The sequence below is a fragment of the Eupeodes corollae genome, chromosome 3 (genome assembly GCF_945859685.1).
Source record: "Eupeodes corollae chromosome 3, idEupCoro1.1, whole genome shotgun sequence".
Taxonomy (NCBI): Eukaryota; Metazoa; Arthropoda; class Insecta; order Diptera; family Syrphidae; genus Eupeodes; species Eupeodes corollae.
In genome coordinates, this window is record NC_079149.1 from 9428502 (window position 1) to 9442963 (window position 14462).

The window sequence follows — 14462 nt, forward strand, 5'->3', positions numbered from 1 at the left end:
ATCTTTTGAAAAGTTCACAAAAACCCATCTTTTTTAATTTAACAAGCTAAACTCGATGTGAGAGTTTGTCATGACTGATAGCACGATACCGTCATGTTTTTAAAAACAGTTTAGATTTATTATTACAAAGAACTGCAGGTCAACATTAAATGTTGTATACATGTACCCACGTACTGTATACTGGTACTGTTCTTTGCGGGAACTTTTACCCGAGAATAAATGAATGATTTAAAAAAAAAAGATTTAGTTTATGCAATAGTAGAAGTTAAGCTAGAAGCGTATAATTTACAAAAGACGTGTACAAAGATTCAACAGAATAGATTGGGAACTTTTTGAGCTATTATGCTTGAAATGTAAAAATAAACCGTTTTGAAAAACAAAGTCGTTTAAAGTTTTGACAAACGGTTGCTTACCAAGATTTAAAACCAAACGATTTTCTGAGTATAGATATGCTGACATTGAACAGTCATACATATGCGAAACATATGTTAGTAGCGTGAATCGAGCGGTCAGTTACAGACTTCAATACCGCTCAAGTGTCGAGTTGAAGAGGATCACTTAAATAAACTTTTAATAGATAAAACATGACAAATTCATTATGAAAATTTACAGGCATATTTTTAAAATGTGAATTTAATGAATTAGAAAAAATAAATTTTTGATTGTTGAGGGGAAATATTTTTTGTTTTAGTTTTCTTTTAAATCTAACAATATATTATTCAATTGAAGAAAAAAATTAGTAACCGTACGTTAACGTACGAGCTTCAAGCTCGCTTCAATACCACATGTTAATGTAGTAGTCTACAAACGAACCCCCTTCTTGAAGTTTTTATTTTATGTCAAAGCAACAATTGTTAAATGAACTTCTTTTATAGAATTTCAATTGCCATGTGCAATTAATGTTTAAGAAAGAAGAAATAAACAAAAGTAATAAATAAAATTTTTGTAATTGTATTTAATTTATTGTAAATATATTTCTCAAATTTTGTCTGCGACATTTATTTCTTATTTAAAACGAAAAATGTAGTGAAATCAATCTTTATAAAACATGAATTAAAGATTAATTCAGGAATAACTCCTTCCCAAATACTGTTGTTTTTATTGTTCAACACAAGTAAAAAAAATACAAGCTCCACACAAAAAGTCATACTATTATTGATGTTCTTGTTGGTTAAAAAGCGCCATCTACAAGTGCGTGAGATACAAGAAGAAACAAAAAACATTTTCAAGATATACTTTAACACTGATTGATCATTGACTGAACGATGAGATTTATGTTTCAATACACATAATTTTTCACGTCTTTGTTCCCATCAGCAGCAACGCAGCGATAGCCAGCGGCAGCAGCAACAGAACCAGCACCAGCAAAAGTTGACTTTCCCCTCAAATGGAACAAGGGGCCATGGCGAGACATTTAGGTTCATGTGCGTACACAATTACAGGGTATACACCTCTCAATTACTCGGCATAATGCACGATAATTACACTCAAATCGACCCCGACCCAAGTCGTAGTCGTAGTTTGGTGGCCTGAAAGCGGCAGCAACAAATTGTCCAACTTCAATATTATGTACATACTTTACGTCTCTACGTCTACTACCGTAGGTATAGTAGATTCTCTACCGAAGTCCGTAGTTGGTCGTCGTTACGGTCCGGTTCCATTGGACTCTTTTTGTGTTTTGTTGAGAAAAAAACAACAACAACAATAGCAACTATAAAAAAAAACAATCGGGCTATAGTCTAGGCTTGAGAAAGAACGGGAAAGACAGAGTTAATTACCTTCATTATAGGAATTTAATGAGCGACTTGAGCACACCAGTTTCATCAGAGCATGGTATAGCTTGGCTTGGCTTGACTTGGCTTTTGCTTCGCTAAGGCAACATCACATTGTCAACGGAAAAGGCAGTAGCAGTAGCAGCAGCAGCACCAACAAGAAGCTAGAGTAGTCAACGTTCACGTGATTGTATCGCCGTCATTGTCGTTTTCGTCGTCGACACTGTATCGTGTCTCATGAATAATTCCATGAGAGAAACACTCCACTTTATAATATGAGACTCAACGAATATAGACTGGAGTGTTGTAGGTAGAGCTCTGATGGGTTTGAAAAGTGGGAACTTTTCTTGAATTCGTCCAAACCAAAACAAACAATCGACAGGAGTTTTTAGATTCAACGATGATGATGACGATGCCAACGACGACGATGAGGACGACGGATGGCGACATTAACGTTAACGTAACGATTGCTTTATGTGGACGTATACGTAGAGTACCTATCTATCTCTAGCTGCTTCAACTAGCATCTGGTCTGATGATCTGGATACATCGCATCTGTGGGTTGTATATTCGTATCTGACTCGACTATGGGGAGCAACACCGTCGATGACAAGTAGTTCCTTCGTCGCTCGTCGTCGTCGTCATCGCCACGATTAATTGACGTTGCGCGGTGACATGATGAATGGCGACACAAAACTCAGCACTCTTGAAATCAGGACTGTTGAAGTAGTATACAAGAGTATACTCCACACTGTATAACCGACCTACCTACATATTCCTATATAAGTACATACCTACGACATATTGTTGAAGAGGACTTGAGTCTAATTTATATTCCTAGGATTAACGAGCGTAGGTAGGTATATATCTTTTGATATACTTCAGAATTAATTTTCACATATTAGAGACACAAAACCAATTAGGCATATTCCTACACAGATTGTGGTTGGTGGCCATCAATAAAATCTGATATTTGTGGCTGTCAACCAATTACGTTGACCATTTTGGAATCTTGCCAAACAAAAAAATACATTAGCTTGTATAATTTCTTCTGGTGTTGTTATTTTTTATTAAAACATACCGTTCTGTATGATTTGTATATAATTGAATTTGTTTTTTGATACTTACGGAAGCAATTAACAACAACTTTACTCTTTAATTTTTAATCATTTTTGGATATTAAAACATGGCTAACGAACAAATTCGCCTTAGCGAAATGATGGATAACTGGTCAAAATAACTCTAGTCGACAAGGTTTTGTTTCAAGCAATTAAATTGCATTTTTCACAAAGTTTTGATGGTATAAATAAAAAATCGACTTTGATATTACATAAGATTGTTAATACATTGTTTTAAATTTCGAAGAAACACATAAAGAAGGCTTTAAGAAGCTATCTAAATTCAAAAAGAAGCTTTTTTCACTAAAATTTGTGGTGGTTTTCCTCTCATGAAATTTTTTAAAAATCTTCATAAGTTCTTAGATTTCATCTTTCTTATAAAAATCCGAAAGAAAAGCTAAACAACTTGTGCTAAAATATAAAGTTTTTGAGATACATATATTGAAAAATATAAAAATAAAGTTATTTTTAAAATTTTAAAATTCTAGTGGGTAGTTAAAATTAAAAATTGGATTAGAAATAAGCATCAAAAATGACTCAAAACTATACTAGATTTAATTTAAGGTTTGCTCAAAACTTCATGTAGAGTCAAATTAAAACTAAAAAAATAGGCTGGGATTTGACGAACACTGATAACTTCCCATCCAGTCTGTCTATATGTCTTGTTTGCAGGGTTGGGTTAAAAAAGTTGTCAGTTTAATTATTCTTAAAAATTTTAAAATTACCAACAAAATTTTTCATACAAGGAAAGTTTGAAAATCTAGTTTTGTTAAACAGATTTTTAGTCGAAAACAAATTTTTAGCAACTTTTGTTAAATTTTCTTTTAAGTTTTTATTTTTTGTAAAAAAAACTGTCAATTCGATTATTTTCAAAATTTGACTAAATATTGGCTACAATATTTTTGTAATACATAAAGTAGTTTAAAACCAATATCCCAAGGTTTTGAAAAGATATTTAAGTCGAAAATCAATTTTCACCAAATTTTATAATTTTTTTTGTTAAGGTTTTTATTTTTTGTAAAAAAAACTGTCAATTCGATTTTTCTCAAAATTTGACAAAATCTTTATTTTCCGTAACACAAAATTGTTTTGGAGATAAATTCATTTTGTATTCGTAAAATTTTCAAGGTGACAGATTTTTTTTTCAGTTTTTCGATTCATAAAAAACCGTTAATTGTTTTTTTTTTTCAAAAATATACTGGTTTAGTATCGCGATACGATACATTATATACAATTTAAGTCAAGTCTCTAGCGTTTTTGGTTCGAAAGATATTTAAGGTAAACCAACATTTTTTTAAACAGCGTCATGAAGAAATAAACGCCAATGCAATTTTCTTGAGAGCCCTTTCTGCATCTTTCTGCCTTTTTTTCTGTATAACTAAATTTATTTGAAGTCGATATCTCTTCTGATTATTGAGCTATGGACAACGAAAAAAAACGTCGCAAACGTACGGATGTACATACGTACAAACGTAAGTACACACGCACGTACAGACATATTTCTAAAAATCTTTAATTTAGACTCTAGGGACCTTGAAACGTCGAGAAATGTCAAAATTTTGAATTTGGCAAAACCCATGGGAAGTTAACAAAACACACAAATAGAAGAAAGTTTTGTGCAAATCAAATGTTAAATTCAACTTAGCAAAAAAAACTAACTTAAACTAATAAAATGGACAATTTTAAAGAAGAAATGATAAGAAAACATGTGAAAATTAAGATTCTATACAAAAAATTAATTTAACAATTGCAGCTTTGACATAAAATAAAAACTTTTAGGAGGGGGTTTGTTCGTAGACTACTATATTAACATGTAGTATTGAAGCAAGCTTGAAGCTCGCCTGAATTAAATACATGAATAGAGTTCAAATGAGATTGATTCACCTCGATTCCGGTCAGACATCGGAGTCGAGTCAAAATTTGCGAGGAAAAACCTGTGTGGAGGAGTTGTTTTTACAGATAATGCGTTAGGGTCTGTTTATTTACAGGTTTGTGTACACAAAAATATAGTTTTGTTTTAATCAAATACAAAAAAAGCACATGGAGTAGGAAGCGTATTCTTATACGGTGCTGAACTATTCAGTTCTTCATTGTTTAACACGAATCATACTATCTCACTTGCACTGCATAGGAGCCATCAAAACACCATTTTAGAAAGTGCTGTCAAAGTTAATCATTTTAAAGTCGTCTTGTTAAAGTTAATCATAATTTAAAGTTTTCGGTGGAAACACCAAAAAGATTTATTTAATCTAAACTGAAATAAACCTTTGCTGGAAACACAGCAAAACTTAATTATCTTTTTTTCTGTTGCAAAATAAGCCCAGTTAGTCCATTTTACAACAGTAACAGAATGATTTTTTCCCCAATGGAAAACACATGATTCTAAATGCACAACTACTCAACGAACACAGCCATCGAGATACAATATCAATCGTACCAACATTTGAGACCGAAATCACATAAGATTCGAGGCATGTATAAATGTCAAAAACCCATCCATAGTAAGCAACTACTTCAACTTTTATCGGTAGTATTCATACTGCTGTTAGTGTTTTTGTTATTCGTGTTAGATCCTACTTACTATTGATAGATTTTCCAACAAAACACGGGTATTGAGTAATGACCTCTATGAACTTTGTGAAGAGATTTATTTCTTTTTTCAATTTTTTTTCACAATTTGGAAGTTTATTCTGGTGTCAAATAATAAAAAAACACTCGTATCTTATATTTTTAATCAAAAGGATTATTAGAATTTTAGTTTTTCATAAAAGACATGTAATTTTAAGGGCCGACGTTGATTATGAAGATGAACCAAACCTAAACGTCAGGTTTTTTTTCTGTATTTTGTTTAAAATTTCTCAATTTCAGGCTCATTCAATTTGAATCAGGAAAATTTAAACAATCGAGCAACGCATTAAAGTTATTCAGGCTTATGATATAAATGGGCGTTCTAATGAAAATGCATCTCGTGCACTTCGTGGTTTGTTCGGTCCAAATTTAATTTAATCGTCCAAATGTGCTTACATTAGGAAAACCCAAAAGTGATTGTTGAAAAACCAATGCACCTTCAAAGAATGACTGTTTTCTGTGGTTTATGAGCTAGTGGCATCATCGTGCCGTATTTTCCCGAAATGAGGCATGTCAGGCAGTAACTGTGAATGTTGTTCGATATCGTGAGATGATAGCGAACTGTTTATGGCCAGGATTGGAAGCCATAGATTTGTTCGATATGTAGTTTCAACAGGACGAGGCCACTTACCACACAGCTTACAAAACAATGGCTCTTTGGCGTGACAAACTTAATGGCCATGTTTTCACGCTGTGGCGATGCCAATTGGACCCCAAGTTCATGTAATTTGATAATGTTGGACATTTTTCTTTGGGGTTATTTGGAAGAAAAAGGTGTGCGTTGATAAGCCAACAAGAATGCAAGATCTAAATGATGAAATAAATCGGCACATTAACGTCATATAATCTCAATTGTCCTCAGCGTCATCAAAAATTTGGACCATCAGATGGAGGTGTGCCGCCGAGGTCGCGGCGTCTATTTGGCTGATATTTTATTCCATTCTTTATTTAACCTTACCGATATTAAATTAGTATTTTATTCAAAATCAACATCGGGCCTTAAAATTTAAGAACTATAAAACCCAACCATTTCTGTTTGTATTTTTTGAGCGATGATTGTAAGCATTGCGATCACAATTTATTAATCTCAAAAGTTGTGTCCATTTTGGATTTATTCAAGATCTAGAGAATCGTGATAGAAATATTTAAACTTCGGCTTATCGCACCATACAAATTTTCTATCTCAACTCATGGCTAATAAAAGTCACTGACAAAAAAGAAAAAACAAACCTGATAAGCAATCTGGCTCTAACTCGTTAAAATTTAAATATCAACTAAATATTATGTGATTGCAGAAAAAAAAACAACACACAAACATGATGCAGGAAGTGTAGAAAAAAAAATTGAAAACCTTGGCATTTTATTTCAGGAAACAAACCAAGCCATAATTTCCTGTTTGTTCATTTCCTATGAAAAACATCTTCGCTTGTTTTTGCAAACAAAACACAAAACGTTCGTCGACGTATTTAATTTTATATATTTACGTTACGATACACCGCAGACAAAATTATAATACGTACAATAAACACAATAATTAAATGCGAAAATGAGTGCAACTATTTTACTACGATACGAGTAATTGAAAAACAAAACATGTTTCAAAAGTTTTTGAGAACGCACCGCACAAACATCGCATTCGAGAGTACACTTGAGCATATTTCCGTTGATCGTAAATCAATCAAAAATACGAGAACATGGTTTTACGCATTCTTTTCGAATTAAATCCTGAATCCGCATAAATTATAGAAAACCCAAAAGAAAACAAAAACAGATGTTTTATTTGCTTTATTTATTATTTCGAAGCTAATCTCTCGTCTATAAAATGTGTTACAGTTTCTGTGCTGATCTATTTTCACAATAAGTTTTCTGCGTTGTTGGCGTCTCGCGACGATGATGGCTGACTCATTCAACGCTTTTGAATTTTGATGCCGTTTCTTGCGTCGCGTCCGTCATTATTCTGCATAAGATTGTTTTTTCTGTTTCGTATAGCTGCAGATACGTTGTATAGATACAGATAGAATTTATTATTATCGTTTGGTCAGATAGATTTTCATAGTACGAAACTTCAGATAATAAATTTCAATGCATGCAAATGACGTGAATGTACGAATATGGTACGGAACGGAGGTTTACGTATGTACATATACATGAACAGCCGGTTTAGTTGGATTTGAAACAGAGCATATCGTTCGTAAACATAAGCATCGCACATTTCATGGACGAATGAAATATTTTTAAATTTATTTTTTGTTTTTTTTGCTTAACTTATAACGTTTAGCAAAACAGTTTTTATTTAATTGATGTGTAATGCTTGATGAAGTATGAAGGAAGGAGGTGACGTATTTCGAGCTATGGAACGGAGAGATAAGCAAATAGAAAAAAAGGCGGACGTATCTTTAGTTGATTATTATTTATTTACGTAATAGCAAAGTTTTGAAGCTAAGTTGACAAATATGTGATCATAATAAAACGAATTTTCTTAATGCATTATACGTTTTTATAATATTTTGCTTCTTTCAGTTTGCTTGATTTTTTTTCTAAAATTAAGTTACTTAATGTCTGCTATTTTGAATTATTAAGGGGGTATTCTGGTCTAGAGACATGAATTTTAGGTAATTTTTGAAGTGCTGTAGAAAAAAGCAAGCAACAATTTTACCATCAATTTTTTTTTATACATTATTTATTCACATTAGAAGCATACAAAAAAAATAAAAAAGTAAAAAAAAATCAAATTCCGTTAGTTATCAGCTGATGGAGCGGTGCGTCTCAAAAATTTGGTGCGTGACCATACCCAAGATTTTAACTCTCCTAGAAATCTGAAATCAAAAACTAAAAAAGATTATTAATCTACAATAATGTCGCAATGTCTGGAACTACGGAAAAGTTACAAACATTTTTTTTTACAAAATGGCGACTGTCTAAAGAAAAATAAAAAAAATTTACAATTTTTTGAACATTCTTCGATTTGTTAAAAATAGTAAAAATGAAAATTGGGGGATGGCCGTAGTTCCGGACGTAGACAAGTCTCTAAAGAAGAGTAGAAGACTCTCTTAAAATTTCAAGTAAATCGGTTCGGCAGAACCTGAGAAATCGTGGGTATCAGATTCAAAAAGACAGTTCTGAGAAAAACGCGTTTAAAGTACCCCATTATGGCTTTTGTTCTATTAGTTGCAGCCCAACCGATTTGATGGCTGCTCAGCAAAATACTTATTTCTCCGAAAATAATTTGAATTTGGGAAAATCCTCTCGTAGACATATTCTTAAATAGTTAAACTATGAAAATATGGAAAGAAAAAAAAATCGATTTTTTTTAATTTCTAGACCAGAATACCCCCTTAAGTTAAAGGCTATTTTTCTTACACCAAAATGTAAAACTATCAATATCAGATTCTTTATGAATACCTTTTTATTTTTAAAAACCTTCATCTTCATGTCATCACCAAAAAATTAAAATTCCACTTGAGTGCAAACATGAAATTTCGTCGTCGTGAATAGACAGGATGAACAGAAAGGGGCCAAAAAGGCTGCCCTGAGGGACACCAGATTAAGCAACAAAAGATTCTGAGAGACAGTTTCTAAATTTTTTCTTGGTATTGGTCGGTTCTAATTTAAAGTTAAAATTTGATCCAAGCTAAGAAAAATGGTGAACATCCAAAATCTTTGAGTTTGAATGAAGTTACTCCGTGGCTTAGTTGGTCAAAAGGAAAAGTCAACTCCATAACATTTTTCGAAAGCGTTTGAATAAATGTTTGAGAATGTGAGGAGATTTTAATCGGTTGATCTTTTTTTCACGAATCTGTGCTGCTGTTCATAAGGAAAATTTTTACTTAAAAAAATACACCAATATCACAAACAACCTTTTCAAAAGCTTTACGAATGAAAGAAAGTTTTGCAATGGGCCTGTAGTTTGATATATTCGTATTGTTAACTTCCTTGAATATTGGTTTAAGAAATTACTTCTTTGGTGAACTGGGACATTTTAGTGTTTGAAGGGAAAGTTTGACTATAAACGTAAGGGGTTCACTGATAATTCAACAAGGACGGAAGATAAAGAACCGTACCCTATGAAGCACCAAAATTTGACTACAGCTAATTAGCGAAATGAGGAATTCTTCCTCTACCTCACTTCCTACGCTTGTTGTCAATGACACTCCTTTAGTTAAAGCTAACTTGTTTGCAAGGTAGTTCGTCGAATACCAAATAGTGTCGTGCTTTTCCCAGTTCTTGAACGCGTAAAGGATTTTATGATAACATTTATAAATCCACTGGTCCGGATGGTATCCCCGCTATTTCTGAAGAGGTGTTCTTTCGTGCTAGGAAACCACTGCGTTAGCTTTTCAATCTATCCTATTCTTAAAATTCCTTCCTATTTGGAAAACTGCATTTGTTCTCTCAAATTATCGACCGATAACAATAACGTCCCTTCTTTCTAAGGTCATGGAAACTCTGATTAATTGTCAGCTTAAGAAATATCTTCAGTAACTGAAGCTTCTTAATGACCGGCAATACGGCTTTCGTAGCAAAAGTTCCACTGGTGATCTAATGGCTCATCTCACCGAACAGTGGAACACATCTTTACATCGTTTCAAAGAAAGTGAGCTGTTTTAGACGGATTCAAGTCTGAAATGCAAAAAATAAATGTTGGTGTGCCCCAGGGCTCCGTTTTGTCTCTGACCCTTTCAGTGCTCTCTAAATATAAAATAAAAATATAGATTTAGATAAGATTTATATAGATTTTTTATTAGAATATTAAAAATACATATATACAAAAAAATCATTATGACATTTCAATTGCCGTCTGCAAGATTGACACTTAACATAAATCATACGAATATTGTAATAAGCTTTTATAATTATTTATATGGATTTAAAAAAGAAGATGATTACATTTTTTTTCAACTTTAAGTTTGAATTAATTTAAGTGGATTATTGTTTGATAAATCAGAAATCTTCGTTCATAATTCTAGATCTATAACTTAACGGGATTTTGCAATATTCGACAAACATTCGACATTCATCTCATTCAGCAAGGCAACAACTTGTTCATCCGATAAGAAGTCACTTCCAAAAAAAGCTCCTTCTTGTTTCGTTTAAAGTAGTGCATTTTCCAACGAAATGAATAACGTCCTCACTTTCTCTAAGATTGCACATACTGCACTCCAATGGTAATTCGGGTCTATGTGGTATGAAATTCAGGCTTATAAGTTTGCTTCGGAGTCTAACCATTGTTGAAATGTCGTTCACACTATTTGCATCACTGAAGTAGTATCTTTCAGCAAGATTGTGGTTTAGCCTTCTATAAATAGTTCTAAATAAGGACTCGGAAGCTTCAGCTACATTATTTTCTCTAAAATTTGTATCTACTTACGCAATCACATCAGATAAGATATCCTTGCAACTTGATATGCTTCCAACGTTTAAATTGAACTCCACGTTACATCCTTCGGCGAGGCAATTCCACTCCCTGTACCAGCTATTTTGATTTTGTACTTCTTTAAGAGCTACACTTTGCTAGTACTTGACCAGTCGGGAATCCGCTTGCAGTTTAAGAGTTTTGACGAATAGAGGTGAAAGTCCTGTCTCTAGCATAATAACATAGTTTGGTGTGTTCAATTCCAGATGAAATACTCTTTTCACGTAGCGAGTTAGTAGTTTCTTCACTGTGGGAAACTTTTTACATCCCCAAACTTGGCCGCGTAAAAAAATACACTCCGCTGCAGCTTCAAATCCTTTATATTTTATACTATGTGCTATGTTGACGTTCATAAAAGCTCTTTTCCATGCTATATTTATAGCTGTTTTTGCTTTTTGCAGTTTTTCTACTAGGTGATTTTCCTTGTTTAAGTTGCTCGAAAAGATGACGCCTAGGTATTAGTACTCCTTGACACATTCAATGTCTTCTCCGTTAAACACCCACTTTTCATTCGATGCGTTCCGTCTACCTCCTCCTTTAAAAAGCATCACCTTGGATTTTCGAGTGTTGACAACCAAATTTCATTAACAATAGTAATTGTAAATCTTGTTTATCATAAGTTGGAGTGTTTCTGGGGAGTAAGCAAACAAGACTATATCATCCGCGAACACCAATGCTTTAACACGCTCTCCCGCAAAAGTCAACTCCTCCAGGAACGAAATCAATAAGATCATTTATGAAGAGCGAAAAGAGGGTAGGACTCAGTGTGCATCCCTGCCTCACTCCTGACGAAGTTGCAAACCAATCCGAAAGTTCCGCTCCATTCCAAACTGCAGCCCGTGTTCCTCTGTACAACTTTTCGAGTATTAAGCCGAACTTCAACGAAAATCCCAGATTGTACAATTTGTAAAATAAGGCACCTGTGTTGATCGTGTCAAAAGCTGCTTTGAAATCAATGAAAAATACATACAATTTTTTACCCTGCATGAAAAAGCTTTCAGCAAGGCTCCTGAGGACAAAGATATTGTCTATTGTAGAGTATCCTTATCTAAAACCAGCTTGACACTCGTTTAGCACATTTTGCGTTGTAATCCATCTTGCAAGTCGTTTCTGTAACATTGTCGTGAAGACCTTATATGTTGCATTTAGAAAAGAGATTCCTCGATAGTTCGCTGCATCCAACAAGGATGCCAGTTTGCTTATGTTGTTTCGGCATTAAGTAGATCTTTGAAGTGAAGGAAAAGTGAATTTGCACACAGTTTTTTGTGTATTACTGTTGTTTTCCATTTAATTCCTAAGCTAGTTTCCCAAAGTCCCCATAGCGTTCTTACAAGACAAATATGCATGCTTGCTTTTCTTCATTGGCTTGGCATAGCTCTTTGAATTTCCTATTGGCCTCTAAGTCGTTAATCCTAAATGAGCTTTGGGAGGAACTCCGAAAATTTTTCAACCTTGCAAAAGAAATCTTCCTAGCTTTTCGGCGTTCTTGATGAAACCAAGGCTCATTTCCAATTCAATTCAATCAATTCCATCCTTTTTCGCGAGGCTGCTGTTGGGGGTAAGATTCCTTTATGATTTGCTCTAACATTTGAATGTCTGGTCTTTGATGTGCTTGTAGTCTTCCATATATAAATATATAAACTTCATCAACTACTTCAGGGCTTTTTAAAAATGACTCAAGGAAATTGGTTGTACAAAATGTAGTTGACACCTTCTTCATAGTTAAAGATAAATTTTCTTCCAATGTTGTTTGTTTCAGGAATTCCCGAAATGTTAAATTTTTCATACAACAACTGGAAGTAAGCTCCTCTGAAGTCAAAATTATGTAAGCAAAAAAAACAATTACTGTGTTCAGTAAGGTGATTTCTTAAGTCAAGTACTATTTCCAAAAGGAGGAGATATTTATCAACATAAGCGATTCCTGATGTAGACTCTAGAATAAGGGGACTAATAGGCGTCAGAAGAAAATACTAAATCGAGAATTCGATTTCAGAGTTTTTAATACAGCTCGTTTGCTGTAAGCCTGAAAGAAGGATTTTATCGAGGAAAGGTAGTTCCAGTTGTGAAGACAAGAGAGAGGATTCAAGGCAGGATCCATCATCTAATGGAATCCATTCAATGTGTTGTAAATTACAATCATCTAAAAGTAAAATATTGGTCTCAGATCAGGACAAATTGATAATAAAGTCATATGCCAAGGAGAGTTTACTATAAACATACTCTAAGATTTTTGGAGGAATGTAAACTTTTATAATGAAAAATGTCTTTTAATCTATACTATTACCTTAGCACCGACTAGAGACTAGTTCAATTCATAGTAAACATTGGAAAGATACAGACGAAAAGAAAGAAAGAAATGTTTATATTTTACCTCTTTAACAACACCCCTATCCAAATCCCTTGCATTACCAACATGACGATGATTTCTGTAACGATTCCAAAGAATTTTGAAACACAGATTTTTGACGACGCTGTATTTCCTATTCAACACTTCTTGGCGATCTGTTTATGTATTTTTAAATTAAGTAAAGTTATATATAAAGTAAGTGACTCGATTTTTACGTTAAAATGTTATAGTATAGCTTATAATAGACTGCTGGGAAGTCTTAATGGGTACTTAAAATATGATCAGCTAAAAATTGTTCAAGGCCAATAATTTAATTATGTATTTACAATTTTTTGCATCTGTTGTCAAAATAATACTTTGTCACTCAATTTTTATATCCCATATGGTCTAGTGGCTAGGATATCTGGCTTTCACCCAGAAGGCCCGGGTTCGATTCCCGGTATGGGAAATACTTTTTGTATTTTATTTAATTTTAACATCAATAAGAGCAGACTTATTGTTATTATTATCTTGGTTAAGTAGCAAGGTACGTTAATAGATTCCCTTCTCCTCAATTTAAGTTTTTACTACAAACATAAAGCACACATTTTGTTTCAACTTTAAGTGTTAAATCTTCAAATTCTAACAAAACTTTTCAACAAGAGCAATTTAATCAGAATTAAGTCTGAAAACTGAACTTTCTGTTTATAGTTTCTTTAATAAAGCCAAACAAAAACTCGCGTCATAATGCTAAAACACGTTGCCTTGCCGTGTCACCATTTGTGTTTGATTTCACGCGAACACAAACTCAAAAACTTTTCTCAACGCAAATAAGATGAAGAAAATCTTGAATAACCGCACAACAAAGACAAACTTCGTTTTGTACTCGTATAAGGAAAATAAAAAAGAAAAACAGATAAAAAGATGGTAAATAAAAAATGGATGAAACTTTTGGGTGTCATAATCAAGACTTCGAGAAATAATATTTATTTTTCTTTGGAAGAATTTTTATTTATTTATCTCGCTTTGTTGTATGGATGCAAATTATTTGATTCTTTGAGAGACAAGTTGGTAGACTTTTCATATTATTTTGGAGATGTATTTAAAAAGATCAAATAAACATTTTTAAACAGATAACCATAGGTTTATAAAATACAAGATATAGGTATGTACAAGTCTTATAAAACTAGCTTTACATAATCGTA

General features: G+C 33.1%; 1 non-coding gene across 1 annotated transcript; it reads left to right on the forward strand.

Moving 5' to 3' along the window:
- The first annotated feature begins 13654 nt into the window (after window positions 1–13654).
- Window positions 13655–13726, forward strand: Trnae-uuc (transfer RNA glutamic acid (anticodon UUC)). Its single transcript has one exon. It is a non-coding gene; the product is annotated as a tRNA-Glu (tRNA).
- The last annotated feature ends 736 nt before the right edge of the window (window positions 13727–14462 follow it).